The following is a 12,797-nucleotide window of genomic DNA, read 5'->3' on the forward strand; positions in this document are numbered from 1 at the left end:
TCAGGTTTCTCTACCCCACATAGACACAAAATAAACGTAATTTTAAAAATTAACAAAGCATGGTGGTGGAATAATATTTGTCACTATTTGGGGGGTGGGATTTGAAACAGCATCTCTATACATAGCCCTGGTTGTCCTGGAATTCACTAAGTAGACCAGACTGGCCTTGAACTCATAGAGATCTACCTGCCTTTGCTTCCCCAGTGCCGGGAGTAAAGGCTTGTGCCATCAGGGCCAGCTGTCTGTCACTACTTGTGCTAATCAGGGCTGCTCCATTCTGAAAAGTGTACTAAAGAATCACACTGAATGCTATTTAGTTTTCACTTACTTTGTGCAGAAAAGTGTTTGTACCCTGACTGACTCAATGTCCCAGTCATTTTAAATGGCTTACTTTTCTACTAATGACCATTTTACTGTTTTTTTTTTTTTTTCTGGAAGGTTCTACATTTTATTACTGGACAAACTACTTCCCCAACTTAAAACACAACCAAGTCTTCAGGTTAAAATATTGAACTCTATGTGGTAGGATTGCTTGATGACCCACAATTCAGTATAAACTGTCTTGCCATTGTGTGAATCCTTACAGACCCAGCTTTGTTCTCCTCCAATGTCTTCTCTTGGAGTTGTACTTTATTTTGTTACCAGTTTTCATCCAAATCCACTGAGGAATAGGATGATTTTGCTTTTGTTTCTTGACCAGGAATCACTTGATTCTGAAAGTCTCGTGAGAAGACATGGTGAGAAGCCAAGTCAGGAGTCCACCACACGATGGAGGAGGAAAGGAGAAGAGCCATTTTACTGTTTATATAACATACAATTTTAAAAATTAACACACACACACACAGACACACACACACACATACACACACACACACACACACACACACACACGCTCAGGAGAGTGACAGAAGAACGTGAATACCAGCTTACAAATGTAAGTAAAACTTGTCCTCTTGCCTCTAGGCAGACACACAGAAACAGAAACAGTATAATGAGGGTAAATCAAATGAGGGAAATTATAGGAATGCGCGTCCAGAGCATCAGATAAGCTAGAATGGAGTCAGTGTAGTTATGGGGAAAGTGGCTCACCAGGTCTGAGCAGTGCAGAGGTGTGTGTTGCTAGGAAAATGCCCTCAGCTCATTTGTCTCGTTGCTGACACTGGAAATTTAGCTTGATTTTTCATGTACCTTACTTAACAAGACTCATTCATGGTGTCTGCTTGTCACTTTAACATGGCTTTGAATATCTAATTTACTTAAATGTTGAGTTTAGAGGTCATTCTTTCCCACTGTACTGATGGACTGTATGTATCCCTTCAAATCCTGAGCCCAAATAAACCCTTTATAAGTTACTTCTGTTAGGTATTTGGTCACATGGATTAAAAAAAAAAAGTCAGCTCAGTGGTAGAGCGCTTGCCTAGCAAGTGCTAAGGCCCTGGGTTCGATCCTCAGCTCCAGAAAAAAAAAAAAAAAAAAGTAACAAATACAACATACAGTATCTACTCAGATGTCATAGAAAGTCTAAATGGCTTCAAGCTCATTCCTTATTTTTTATTATACTTATTTATTTTGTATGTTTGCTTATGTGCATGCGTGTACCATTGTAGTCATGTCGAGATCAGAGGACAGCTTGGGGGAACTGGGTCTTTCCTTCCACCAAGTGGGTCCCTGAGGTCCGACTTAGGCCATCAGGTTTAAGTTGTAAGTGCCTTAGTTCACAGAGCCACCTTACTGACCCTTACTTTACAAAATTACCTTTATTAATGCTCAGATATTAACATAAATAAAACATCCTCTTATTTGAAACAATGATGTGTTTTTAACCATATATATGTGTAATTTAAGCTTTGTTGAGGAGCCTTGGTAGATCCATGCAAATTGTTTGTTTGTTTGTTTGTTTGTTTGTTTGCAGCAGGTTTGGAGTGACAGGGAAGGAGTTAAGGTGGGATCTCATGTAGCCCAGGCTATTGTGAAACTCCCTATGTAGAAGAGGCTGGCCTTGAACTTCTGGTCCTCCTGCCTCTTGCTACTGGGGATAGAGCTGTGGGCTACCACATCTGGATTTAATCCTTGGATCTGTTTGTTTAAGGAGAAGCAGTGATGGCGGTAGACGTGTTTCTCCCAAGGCCAGGATGCTGCTGACCCTGAGGCACAAACCCCCGGTGTGCTGAGGATCCAGTGAGCCAAGCGGCTCCTTTTAACCAAGTCCCCTCATTTCCACTGAACTCTCTCTCTGGACACCTTGGTTTAAAATTTCCTTGTTTAGGTTTGTGCTCAGATTCCTTTGTGACACTTGAGAGGAAAACCAAAAGCTTCTGTTTGCCTTTTTAGACCTGAGATTTGAGAATCATCTTCAAAAGCATCCACCTTAGCCTGTAGACATTTAAGTCACAGGGCGCCATGAGTCATTTGGTCATGTTAGAACCTGCGTTTCCAAACGATGCCTGACCCAGTTCCTGAATCACAGTAGGCATTCAGGAAACACCTAGTGAATGGCTGAGGCGGCACCTCAGGGTCTAAGGACAGTCCATCTAAGAAAGCTTTGTCTTTTCTGAACAGGTTGCTGCTATGCAGCTGGGGGAGCGACAGCCAAAAGATCTAATCTCAACACTGGCTGAGTATGGAAGGAAACGAGACACCTTAGGTACCAGATATTAAGGTCAGACTGTAGGAGCTGATGTTTCATTCAGAAGCAAATATACAAAGTCATTGCATTATCAACGCACGAGTGGTAAGGTGTACCTGCTGTCTTATTCCGGTCTGGTCCGTTTCTTACTCACTTGTACCGCCTTTCTTCAGAAGTATAAACAGTATGAATTTGCTTCTAACAGTGCTGATTTTTACTGAAAATTTAGATGTACATTGTAACACTATGCCATAGAGTATGGGGGCATAAATAGAAAATCCTCCCTCCTCCCTACCTCATCAGAGTAAAGTTCATTTTCTTTAAGCTATTAAATACATTTTGATACAAGGGAGTAGGGTAGGAAATAAGGTCTTAAGAGTTAGATGTTACTGTCTAGGTGTCTTGATCGTTTGTTTTGTTTTTTGTTTGTTTGATTTTTTTCCTCAGCCATAACACACAGCAGCAGGCAACAAGCTATTAAAGTGAAGCGCGCGCGCACACACACACACACACACACACACACACACACACAGGCTCCCCACAGAGCAGAGGGGGCATTCAGGAACTGGTCTGTTTTTCCCATGGAAGACTGGGAGTCTTAAGTGTTTTTGGTGTTCTGGAATAGGTGTCCTTCCCCTAGTTTTGAGCTGGCCAGTTTACACAAAGACGAGCTAATAGGCCTACAGCTTCAGGCAAACAGTGTATTACAGTGGTATGGGGCAGGTTCCTTTCCCCCAGCTCGAGGTAGGCTTGGTCATTGAGACAAATAAAGGGGAGCGAATAGGTCTGTCTGCAGCTTCAGGAACACAGATTCAGGACTGACCTTGAATGCATCTGACCAGTCCAGACAGGTGAGCTGGGAGAGGAGCCCTGCCCGTGGGAGAAAAGGCCCCTCAGGCCCTTGTCTCAGGTCAGGGAGGGGAGGAAGAAGCTGCAGTTTGCCACGTGTATTATCTATCTGTGTTCCTTTTCCTGTCTGTCTGTCTGCCAGCATCTGCTCACCTCTAGGTCCTCAAGACTGGTTAGAATGTCTAGATTCCAGGCTTGCTGCATGTCAGCTATGGAACCTTGGGCAAATCATTGCCTTTCATCACTCTAATGTGAATAATGAATAGTCATCTTTTGTTTGTTTGTTTGTTTGTTTTTTGAGACGGGGGTTTCTCTGTGTAGCTCTGGCTGTCTTGGAACTCAGCTCTGTAGACCAGGCTGGCCTCGAACTCATAAAGATACACTTTTCTCTGTCTGCAGAGTGTTAGGATTAAAGGCATGCGCCACCTACGTCATGCCGTAAGAGGCGTCTTAAGAGGGATTGTGAGGCATAGACACTATGTTGTACTTCTTGACTGCCCAAACCAACCCAGTACCAGAAAAACAGGATGTTGTTTTTCTTCTATCACATTTCTGACTCTATTCAGTTATCTGATTGTACAAGACTGGTATCTTTCTAGATCTCATTGAAGATTTAAACATCTAGATGCTGTTGCCACTGTCTGACAGGCAAAATTTAGACGTAGTTCTTTAGATGAACTAACCTGGCAAAATACTGAGACCATTTCCAGGAGGCATTATGTCTGCCACTTGTTAGATTCTGATGTTCCATGAAGCATTTTTTTAAAATATGAGGATCCCAGGTAATGTTAGATTGTGTTTATATTTCTTTTCATTTTCTTCAGTCACTGAGAAGATTCATAATCAATGTTACCAGAGTTGTTTGGGTCAGAGCCTGGGCCCTGGCAGCCCTAATAACCTCCGTTCAGTTACCTGTCTTCAGTATGCCAATTAAACAGACAAGTCATAGAGAAAGGCCACCTTCAGTGTGGCCACATGAGGGGAAGAACAAACCAGCGCTCTCCACATCTGTCTTCAGGGCACCGCCATGAGGGTCAGAAGCAATCATGGCTAAGCCGTCCTGGCCTGAGCTTCAACCTCTGCTACCAGGCAGTCTAACCCGTGGTCAACATTGTGTGGCATCTCCTTCCTGGACCAAGTCTGCCTCTGGATGGCACCCACTTCAGCCTTTCAGCATGAGATTCCCCCCAGAAATTCCAATGTCCTAGGGACTATCTCAATAGTGTGGTAACTGAGAGGCGGGGCACACATTTCTCTATAGAATATCTTCATTTCTGCCAAGCTTGTGGTGGTTTGAATAAGAATGGCCCCCATCAGCTCATATATCTGAATGCCTAGTCACCAAGGAGTGGCACTATTAGGATTGAAAAGATTAGGGAGTGAGGACTTGTTGGAGGAAGTGTGTCACTGAGGGGTGAGGGGATGGGCTTTGAGTTTTCAAAAGCCCATGCCAGGCCCAGAGTCTCTCTCATTTTTTTTCCCGTGTAGTTTTGGTGCCTGTCCTGGATCTCGCACTGTAGATCAGGCTGGCTTCGAACTCACAGAGATCCGTCTGGCTCTGCCTCAGGCGTGTGCCACCACTGCCCGTCATCAGAGTCTCTCTCTTTGACCATGAATCAGGATGTAGTCCCCTCTACTGCTCCAGTGTCTGCCTGCCATGATGATAATGGACTAAACCCTGGAACTGTAAGCCAGCCCCAGTTAAATGCTTTTTCTTGGAATAGTTGCCTTGGTCATGGAGTCTCTTCACATCAATAGAATAGGGACTAAGATACTTGTTAAATGATTTTCTTCCAGGGTTTAGGTGAACTGGGCAATTGATATTTTGAAGTTCAGATTTTTAAAAAAATTCCCCCTGAATTTAAAAATGTTCTCCCTACAACTTTTCCTTTAAACTATGACTCATCTTTTCAATTTCTCCTCCTTTTTGTATGTATATGTATGTGTGCATGGGAAGCCAGAAGTTGACATTGGGTGTCTTCTCTGATTACTCCTCATCCTATTTATCAAGGCAAGGTCTGTCCTTGAACCCTGAGCTTGACAGTTAGTCAGCTTGTGTCCCTCACTCCCATGGTCCCATCTCTGCCTCCGCAGCTCTGGGATTACAGGTGACCACCAGTCTCACACAGGTGCTGAGGATCCCAACCCCGTTCTTCAGAATTGCATGGCGAGCACTGTCCACAGACCTACCTCTCCAGTGCCATCTTATTTTGAGACTGGGTAGGGCTTTACTATGTAGCTGAGCTCAGGCTGGCCTCCAACCCCCAGTACTCTTCCTCCTGCTGAAGACACACCTGGCCCTAAAAAAAAAAAAGCCACAGTAATCATATGGTGATAGAGGACAACTTGCAGGAATTTGTTCTCTCCTATCATATGGTTCTCAGAGATTGAACCCAGATCATCAGCTCGGTGGCAATTGGCTTGACCATCATTTTAGTACTTTTTGTTTTTGGAGACAGAGCCTTCTGTAGCCCAGGATGACCTTCAACTCTGTATAACTGAGGATGACATTAAACTCAGTCCACAGTCTCTGCCTTTCAAGTGCTGTGATTCACCTGACATTTTTTAAACTGGATTTAAATTTTTTTTATTATTTTTTTAGTTTTTTTGAGACACGGTTTCTCTGTGTAGTTTTGGTGCCTGCCCTGGATCTGGAACTCACTTTGTAGACCAGGTTGGCCTCAAACTCACAGAGATCCGCCTGACTCTGCCTCCCGAGCACTGGAATGAAAGGCGTGCACCACCACTGCCTGGCTAATTCCTGAAGGTTTAATTTAGCTCCTTGAGCGTCACATATTTGGGAGAATACTACTGCACAAATATTGTAGGAGTGAGGCTCCCACTGTAAATACAAGGGCAGGCAAAAACTAACTTTAAGTGCTTCAAGGAAGGATTAGCTTTACACATGGAGAAACTGGAAGGGGCAGACAAGCTGCTAAGTTTTCATGGAAAGAGGTGGAGTATGGAAAAGAGGAAGGAAGCAAGATTTATTCAACTTAACCTTTATTAATAAATTATTGGAAGTTTGGAAGTAGATTAACAGTGGAAGTCATATATATATATATATATATATATATATATATATATATATATATATATATAAAATAGAAGTGCGCAGAGATCTTCTACATCTGCAAGTGTCAGACCTGTTGTGTTGGTTCCTTTTCTATGGCTGTGACAAAACACCATGACCAAGGCAACTTCTAAAAGAAAGCCTTTAATTTTGTACTGGGGTCCCAGAGGGTTAGTCCATGACATCACGGCAGAGAGTATGTTAGCCGACAGGGAGGCAGGATCCTGGAACAGTAAGCAGCTAAGAGCTTTACATCAGATGCCCAAGCACCAGACATAAAACTAACTAGAAGTGGTCTGGGCTTTTGAACCCTCAAAGCCCACCCCCCAGTGACACACCTCCTCATCCAGTGGTTCTCAACCTTACTAATGCTGATAATGATTCTTTAATACCTTCCTCACGTTGTGGTGACCGCCCCCCAGCATAAAATTACTTTCACTGCTACTGTTATGAATCGAATCATAATGTAAATGTCTGATATGCAGGATATCTGATACACGATCCTCAGGTTGAGAACCACTGCCCTAATCCTTCCCAAACAGTCCACCAACTGGGGGGGGGGCGACGACCAAGCATTCAAATGTATGAGTCTACGGGGGGGGGGCAATTCTCATTCAGATCACCACACCTGTCCACGCTATTTTGGGACACGACGTCACCCGGTGGTTCTGGGCCTCCATCCTCCTTCCAGACATCTCCAGATCCTTAAGGGCACAGACGTGGAGAGCCAGGAGCCTCCCGGCTGCCCAGTCCTAGTTCCTGCCCCCCGTGCTAGGCCCCGCCCGCAGGCCCCGCCCTAAGCGCCCGGGCCGGCCCAGCCGCCTCTCTTCTGCGCAGGCACCTGCCTAGCCGCCCCGCGAGGAGGGGTCCTGAGACGGCCCGAGGGACGAGCCGTGATTGGCTGCAGCTGGCGGCTGGAGCCCCGCTCCAGCGGCGCTTGACAACCGCAGTCTGCGGAGCGGAGCGGTCGGAGGCGGGCTAAGGGCGGACGCGAGGAGGGCCGGCCGACGAGCTGATGGATTGACGTGCGGGCTGCCGAGCCCAGACCGCCGCCCTCGCGCTCGCGCCTTAGCCGGGAATCGGCTGCCTTGGGCTCCGGCCGCCGGCCCCGCCGGCCTCGCCGCCGCGTTTCCCTCCCCGCCGCCGCCGCTTCTGCCGGCTCCGCCCGGAGCCCTCAGGTGAGTGGATTCCAAGAGGCGGAGGCGGGCCGCCGGGCACCGTGGGTTGCCATGGTCACCCGTCGCCACCTGTCACGATCCTGATGAGGCGCCGACCCCGCGGCCCCCCGGGTGGCGTTTGCGGCCCCGGGAGGAGTGTCTTGGGTAGGCTCGGGGGGTGACTGCCGAGAAGATGGGGCGCGGGTGAGGCCCCGGGTGTCTAGGGGACAGGACCTGGGACCCGCCAGGCCGTCTCTCCAGGCCGCCGCTCCTGGACCACACCTTCCCCTCCCGTTGCCAGCCCGATTCCGGCGGCCGAGCGATGCGCCTCGCCCTGGCGTGGGGTACCCACCTCGCCGCCGCTGCGGAGGGGCGCGAGGCGGGCTGGCTGCGCTGCATCTGCCTCGCCCCTCTGCTGGCTTGGAGCGAGACTGAGGGCTGCGCTCTTGTCCCTTTCCCGGGTAGGGAGTGGCGGGGCTGGGGGAAGACACGGGGTGGAGGGGATCGGGTTTGCCCTCTCAGGCATCCGTGGTCACTAGGAGCAGGCCTTTGGGGGGTCTGGGAGGGTGGCGACAGGGGCATGGACTGAATTTCGAACGCGGGTTGTGCCGGCGGGGGGGGGTGGGGGGCGCCTGCGTAAAAGACACTGGAGGAGGTTGTGGAACTCAGAGGGTTAAGCCTCATAGCTGTATTGGGGAGAAAAAGATTGGGGCTCCAGCTCTGGGAAGATGCCTGGGCCAAAGGGGTAGGGACCAAGGTAGGCAGGAGTATTTGACCTGATGATTTTCCCCCCTGTACATCCAGGCATAGCTACGAATGATGTCTGAGGGGAGCTTCTGGTTTCCTTTTTTTTTTGGCAACTTGGTTCTCACTGCATAATGAAAGGAGAAGTCTTTGTTCCACCCAGATTCATCGGTTGAAATCCTGACACTTAGTTTCCCCCCTTTGTTGTAGAGTTCATAGAATGCTATAAAAAAGTTAATGGCACAGAAATTAACATACAGGTTTAAAAGGGCTGTAAATCTTTTTCACAGAAAATACAAATTCAAATTTTTTTTTTTGTCTCAAGTGTTGGCATATGTTATGTTAACATTTTACTAGAAAGGAGAAACGCCTAGAGCCGATTTTCCTTTATATGGCACATTCTGGAGGTCTCATTTATGAGGAAGATGTAATGAATCATTTTACGTTCATTGCTTCCAACAACAAAATAACACACACGGGAAAGACAACTAAGTAACCCGTAGGTAAAGCAAACAAAACATAAACTCCTTGAATTGGGGTGCTATTATTGATTGTATGTGTGAGTGTGTGACATTTACCTTGATATTTCCCACCCTGCCCCTTCTAGTTTTTGTCCCTTTTATGAAAATCTGTAATAGGAATGTATCATAAGATACATTAACCAATGTTTCCAGTTATATAATTGTACACAGTCTCTTTTGTTTTGTGAGATAATTTGTTATTGAATGGGTACCATATGACTTGTTTAGTTTTCGGTACAGTTTGAAAAACGTTTCAAAATAAAAAAAAAAATGCCCAATTTTTCTTGGTAGGTCAGTTCCCTAGAAATCATATTGCCTGGATTTAAGCTTCCCTTTGCTACTGTAATTACAGTCTTGTAATTTATCCTATTATTGACCTTGTTTTCTTTCTTATTCTGTAATATAGGGATAATGCCTGGTGTTGTTTTAGCCTGAGAGGGACTGTGATGTTGAGAACAGTTCATTTGCAAGCACTTTGAGAACATAGGAAGGCATCTATTGAGTATATTTTATTAGAGGGAACACTGACAAGGATCGTTACCATCTTCTGTGTGATCTTCTTAACATTTCTACATCCAGGACCTTGTTTATTACAGGGGCCTAAAGGATTTAAGGGAACACTTGAGGGGCATCGCCATTCTTGGTAGAGTTTTTTTTTTCTTATGTGGTGATGTGGGTGAAAAGGGCTTTTCTTCTTGTATGTAAGGGTTAGTGTTTCTTTCTTGCAAATAAGGCTACTACTAATAACTGACTTGAATTATATTTGGCACTGGATAATCCTCACCGTGGATCACTGGTTCTTGACTAATGAAGACATAGCTTTTATCCCCTCTGACTTAGGTTTTTCAAATTGAGGTGTTGACACCATTTCAGGCCGAGGTGCAGTTCGGTGGTAGAGTACTGTCTAGCTTCCACAAGACCCTGGGCTTGATCCCCAGAACAACAGAAAAAAGGATGAATAAGCTTCAGTATCCAAGAAACAGATCTGTAGGCATGTAAATGACACAGGAAGTAGTCCTTAATTTCACTTGGATACATTTGTACAAAATAAAGATGACAGAAAGAGGAGGCAATGTTAACATTAATTTCTAAGGTAACATTTAGAGATTTCAAAATAGATTTCCTGTTGGAGTTCAGGTGAGCTCTCAGCTGAGTTTAGTTTCTTCTGTCCTTAAGTACAAAAGTTTAAGAAGCTTAGTGAATGAAGGGCACGTCCTTCCATAGCACAGGAAAACAGTCATATTTCATTTCTGTAATTCCAGTTGTTGAAAGTTTGACTGATATTAGGTTCACCGATATTTAATTCTAATAATCCCTTCTTGTTTTAAGCCCTGTAAAAAGTTAGGGTACTGTCATGGGAATGGTGCAGATAGATGAGTGGTTCTCAACCTGTGGGTTGTGACCCCCTTGAGGGGCTATCACACGACCGTATCACAGGGGTCACATATCAGATATTTACATTAAGATTCAGTAGCAAAATTACAGTATGAAGTAGCAATGAAAATAATTTTTATGGTTGGGGTCACCAGAATGTGAGGAACTTTATTAAAGGTTCACAGCATTAGGAAGGTTGGGAACTACTGATTTAGATAGACTGACTCCTTTCATTCTGGGCCATGTACTTACTTTCTCTAGAGGCAAAGTTCATACTTCTGAGCATAAGTGCAATCCTCTGTAAAATGATTACAGAGGCATGAGAATTATTATAGATCAATAATGAATGGAAGTGCAGGACTTGATGTAAATAAATGTTAGTACCTTTTCACTTACTCTGTGTAGATTCAAAGACTAATAGTTTGGGGCTGGAGAGATGGCTCTGTGGCTTAGAGCACTGGCTGCTCTGCCAGAGGACCTGGCTTCAAGTCCCAACACAAGTATTATGGCTTACAACCCTCTATATCTCCAGTCCAGGGTATCTAATACCCTCTTCTGACCTCTGTAGGCATTAGGTGCCTGAATGGTGCACAGACATACATGCAGGCAAAACACTCAGATACATTAAATAATATAATACAAAATTTAAAAAGAAGAATAATTTTTATACCTATTCTTAGCAGAAAACTTCATTGCCTCCTGAACCTCCTTGGTATTTTATATATAATTTTCTTTAGGTCTTCCTTCATGTTCTTTATAAAATATCACACTGTTTTAAAACTCTGTGTGTGTGTGTGTGTGTGTGTGTGTGTGTGTGTTTGTGTGTGTTCATGTTCATCATAGTAACTTAATTATTATATCTGAGGTATGCAGATTGGTGTTAGCACATAAAAATACTTAAATATGTGTTTAAAACTTTCAATAACATTTATTTATTTACCTATTTTGTGTGCATGTGCAGAGGAAAAATTGAAGGAGTCTGCTCCCTCTTTCCATAATGTGGGTCCTGTGATCAAACTCAGGTCATTGTGCTTGGTAGCAAGTGCCTTTACTTACTGAGGCAACTAGTTAAATGTTTTTGTTTTAAAGATTCATTTAATTAGCCTGGTGTAGTAACGAATGCCTTTAATCCTAGCCTTAGGGAGGCAGAAGCAGGTGGATCTCTGTGAGTGCCAGGCCAGCCTGTCTACAAAGCAAGTTTTAGGACAGCCAGAGCTACACAGAGAAATTCTGTCTCAACATCCTCCCCCCCCCAAAAAAAAATGCGTGCGCATTTGTGTAGGGGTGTGTGCTTATTAGTGCTGGTTCTCCGGGAGGCCAGAAGTTTTCCTGTAGCTGAAGTTATAAGTGATTGTGAGCTGTCTGAAGTTGGTCCTGAGAACTGAACTCAGTCCCTCTGTAAAGAGCAGTGCATGCTCTTAACTGATGAGCTATCTCTCTAGCCTCTGATTTTAACATTTTTTTCAAGGAATATTTTGAACATTTAGGAATAGAATTAGGTAAGTTTTGTTTATCAATTTTTAAGAAAAATTGGAGGGATGGTGTTGGGGATTTAGCTCAGTGGTAGAGCGCTTGCCTAGCAAACTCAAGGCCCTGGATTCTGCCCTCAGCTCTGAGAAAAGAAAAAAAAAATTGGGGGGTGGGTATGGTGGCACACACCTGTAATCCTAGCCCTTGGGTGATGGGGGGAGGAGGATCATTAGTTCAAAGCCAGCTTCTGCTGCACAGCAAGTTTGAGGCCAGCTTGAGTTACGTGAGATCCTGACTCAAAAAAAGCAGTTAGACATGTTACCTAATGCCTGTAATCCCAGCACTTGGGAGACGGAGGCTGTGGATTGCTGTGAGTTTGGAGGTAGCATAGTTTATACAGCAAGTTCCAGGACAGCCTAGACTACAATAATGCCTCAAAGGTGGTGGGGAGGGATGGGGGAGATAGGTTTGGTGATAAAATTTTAGGTAATGCAAAAAGTAGATCACAAATAAATGGTGATATTAGGCAATTTTTTTGTGTGCATTCTTTGTAAAATGCCCTCAATTATGAGAAGTGTTAGTTTTACTGTATATAGTTACTGACCAGACCATACCTGAAATACTGTGTTCTAATCTAGGTGCTTTAATCAAGACAGATATTCCTATGTATTCAGAGGAGCATCATCCAGATGGTAGGGGATGTGAAGGATGGTTTTGTAAGGCTCCATTAACAGTATACATAAGATCTAAGAATAGTATCCAGTGTTTCTATAAATCTTATTTTGGGGATTCTGCTCTAGTTTGTAGCTCAATAATAGAACAGAACCTTTGTGAGCTAATTTAAAATTTTTTCATTTGTATAATTTTTAGCTTAACTTTATTTAAAATTTTAAGGATTTAGTTTTGCTTTTATTCATGTGTGAGCGTATATGTGTGTACATGCCATATGTGAATAGGTGCTTTTTGTGGCCGTAAGGAGGGTG

At 44.4% G+C, this 12,797-nt stretch overlaps 1 protein-coding gene and 1 pseudogene across 7 annotated transcripts in view; one reads left to right on the forward strand and one right to left on the reverse strand.

Moving 5' to 3' along the window:
* Positions 1-402: 402 nt before the first annotated feature.
* Positions 403-1,365, reverse strand: LOC114699942 (annotated as a pseudogene).
* Positions 1,366-7,395: 6,030 nt separating this feature from the next.
* The window catches only part of Wdr47 (WD repeat domain 47), a 55,081-nt gene continuing 49,679 nt past the window's right edge, over positions 7,396-12,797 (forward strand). For 4 of the 7 annotated variants that reach the window (XM_028879353.2, XM_028879355.2, XM_028879354.2 and 1 more), the window contains exon 1: positions 7,672-7,726. The gene's annotated coding sequence lies outside the window, so the exon portion shown is untranslated. Of the gene's footprint in view, positions 7,727-12,797 lie in introns of all 7 variants that reach the window. The other 3 variants (XM_028879357.2, XM_028879358.2, XM_028879359.2) reach the window with 1 other exon arrangement.

This window comes from Peromyscus leucopus, chromosome 6, assembly GCF_004664715.2.
Source record: "Peromyscus leucopus breed LL Stock chromosome 6, UCI_PerLeu_2.1, whole genome shotgun sequence".
Lineage (NCBI taxonomy): Eukaryota > Metazoa > Chordata > Mammalia > Rodentia > Cricetidae > Peromyscus > Peromyscus leucopus.